The following is a 3,457-nucleotide window of genomic DNA, read 5'->3' as shown; positions in this document are numbered from 1 at the left end:
ATTTTATATATTTAACAATAAATTTTACATAATTTAATAATATAATAAAAATTAATTAACGCAAATTAATTTTATAAATGAATTAATGTTGTATTTTATATTATAGTCCGTGTTCAGAACGCGCTTTTATTGATATAAATGCGCGTTTTTTATTTCTAAAATTCTACAGTAGGTATATATAATGCAAACTATATTTTATTAGCGCTCATTACAGCGTGTTCTGAATACAAACCTATATATGTATTCTTCACGGCACTAAATAAAAATTTAGTTTTTCATTCATTGCATTTTAAATTATTTATATTAATTAAATTGTATAATAATAACGATTCTAATTCGAGAATATCGGGTGGAGCGTTGAAATGCCATAAGAATTAAAGGGTAGGTAACTCGATGGAAGATAAATTAAGAGTTGCTTTCAAGAATTGATGGAGAAGATTATGAGTTTCAAAGCTGTTTTTAGAAGTGAACGGAAATGATTTTACATATAATCTGTTTTTATCTGAAAGGATATCAAGTATTATTATACGTCTGGTAATTGCTGGATAACCGGATTTTATTCCAATTATACGAAGAGATCGAAAAATTGAGAATCTAATTTATTTTTCTATAGTAAAAAAAGGAATTTTTTAAAAATATATATATAGAGAGGAAAGTCGCCGATACTGACACACCACTTGTTTTTAAATAACATTTTTTAAACAAAAATTAAAAATAAAACATAACAAACTAAAAAGTGTCTTCCATTAGATAGTATAAGCTGTTTTTATAATAGTATTTGCAATTTTGCAATAATTAATTTTTTTCGTAAGATAAGCAAAAATGAACGTCTGACGAGAATAAGATAAGCAAAAATGGACTGCAAGACTGACAGTAGGCAATATTATGCTACGTATTCCTACTCTTTTTCTTTTACAAGAATTATCTGTATAAAATACCTAAAAGTGAATGTATATTCCAGAATCTTTTCACTTCGTTATAAAACATTTTTATTGAATTACACATTTACTTTATGCTGTTCTGTAAGATGTAAATATGTAAGCTATTTGATATTATAAAGCAACATTATAAAGATTAAGTTAGCTCATAATGTATTTTACAGACAAGTGTGGTGGTTTACACTGTATCCCAATTTTAAATTTAAAATCGTGGGTATGGTCAACGCGATGTTGCAAACGCTTTTAAAGCTTTTCTTAATTGATCAGTTTGTAAAATTCTTTCTTCTAATTGGTCTATCAAACGTTTCAAAATTCGAAGTGTGACTTTGACCACAGCCGTATTATGAAAAAACTAAGAGAAAAAAATAATATAAATAAAACTGATTTAGGAAATTACAAGCATTTAAAATAACGTAATTATTCAATAATCACGTTCAAATATTCAATAGTCACTATTATTTAAACTACGCAATTTGCAAAAGAAAATTGTAAGAATTTTATTTTCACATTCGTAGAATTCGTTTTTAGCTGATTTGATATAGAGAGATTTGGTATACAAGCCACAAATATACGAATTATGAATTTATACTTCTTTAGCTAAACAGATCATGATCTTATTAGTATTAATAAAGTGCAATAGTTAGTTTTTGAAAAATAAGAGAATGTTACTTTATAGGAGACTTACGTCAAAGTATCCATACAGTACAGAATTTGCAGCAATATCGCTGCAATAACGCAATATTGCAGCAATGTTGGTGTAACTTTTATGCTGTAGGAGTATCGGTGACTTTCCTCTGCCATTATAAATATGCTATAAAAATTTAATTAATATCTATTAAATCTATCTGGTTCTCCACTATTATATTTTATTATTAATTTTTAATAAAGTTAATTATTAAATTTATTAAAAATAAATTTAATAAAAACCTATTTTATAAATGTTATTAAGAATCTCTACAGTATCTGTATTAAATTTACCTAAATTAAATCTCTTATATAAAATTAGTAATCTTGTAAAACTAAATAGTGCTTTGAAAAAGTTTTGAGCAAAGTATTTCACATTTAGATCTTATATAATACAATAATTTTCGATTAACTGAAAATATAGAGGGGAATTATACATATAGTACTGACATACGTTACTCGTAATCAATGATTCGAAAGAATCATTGACAAGATAGCAGACAAATTATTATATATTATATACAATCGATGATGGCATCCCTGCGGGTGCTGAGAAGATAGAGGAAGAGGACATCTTTACAGAGGACAAAGAAGACTTCCGCTTTCTTTTCATATCTCTTGGAAGTCATCCTTGGCAAGGAGGAGGACATCCTTAATGAAGAAAATAATGTTCATCATCGTTAAGGAGAAAAAAAAGGAAAAGGAGGAGAAAGAGAAGGAGGAGAAAGAAGAAAAAGAGGAGAAGGAGGAAGAAGTATTAAAACAGCTCAAGCAGTATTGCCAACATAAAATTAATTTTTTAAATATTAAATTTTTTATGATTTATAATTTTATAATAAAATATTATAATTTGATATTACTTAATATTTTTAAATTTTCCTCTACATGTTGAAAAATATGTACGTATAATGAACATATAGGAACAATAATTTTAGGTAATATATTTGGCAAAATATAAAATTTTAATATCTTTGATAAATTAAAAAAAAATAACAGAGTATATACGATAAAAGCATGAAATTAATGACATAGATTAAATATAAAATTCTAATTAATACAAATTTTATATTACATATTTTATACTCTTAAATAATAAGTAATGATGTGTGTGTGTGTGTGTGTGTGTATTTTACTAGTTGTATATTATCCCTTTCCTTTGCGTATCCCTATAATGTTTAAAGATTTTGCAAATTATCTATATACTGTTTTATTACAGATGACAAGCACATAAGAAAAAGTTCAATTAGAAACGATGAATTAGTGGAGGCTAGGCTAGTGAAAAAGTTTCGCTGAAATTATTCCACATTTTGGAATATTTCAGCGAAATTACTGAAAATTTGCTTTACTGAAATTGAATTTTTCAGCTAACATACTGAAAAATCACTGAAATTCAACCGAAATTTCTCTGAAATTTCTAAAATTTCTCTGAAATTCTTGCTGAAATTTGTCTGAAAATTTTGCTGAAATTTTTCTGAAATTTTGTCGAAAATAAATTTTTCAACTAAAAATCGTTGAAATTAAACCGAAACTTTTTTAAAACGCTGAAATTTGGTTGAAAAGTGTTCTAAAACGTGAAATAATTTCAGCAACATTTTTTATCAGGGTATTAATGAAGAATTACTATTAATAAAGAAAATTTGTCGCATAAAAAGAAATTGTACATATAACGACTAATTTTATATTATAATTTTATTTTAACATTGATAACGATCTGTTGAAACGTCTGTAGTGTTTATGTTTGAAATGTTTATTATTTTTTGAAGATTAAAGTTATTATTTTGGCTCGTAACTCTTCTTGACTTGTTAATTATATTATATTTAGTTAATTATATTAT

The sequence above is a fragment of the Atta colombica genome, unplaced genomic scaffold (genome assembly GCF_001594045.1).
Source record: "Atta colombica isolate Treedump-2 unplaced genomic scaffold, Acol1.0 scaffold205, whole genome shotgun sequence".
Classification (NCBI taxonomy): domain Eukaryota; kingdom Metazoa; phylum Arthropoda; class Insecta; order Hymenoptera; family Formicidae; genus Atta; species Atta colombica.
Note: the sequence above shows the minus strand (reverse complement) of the source record.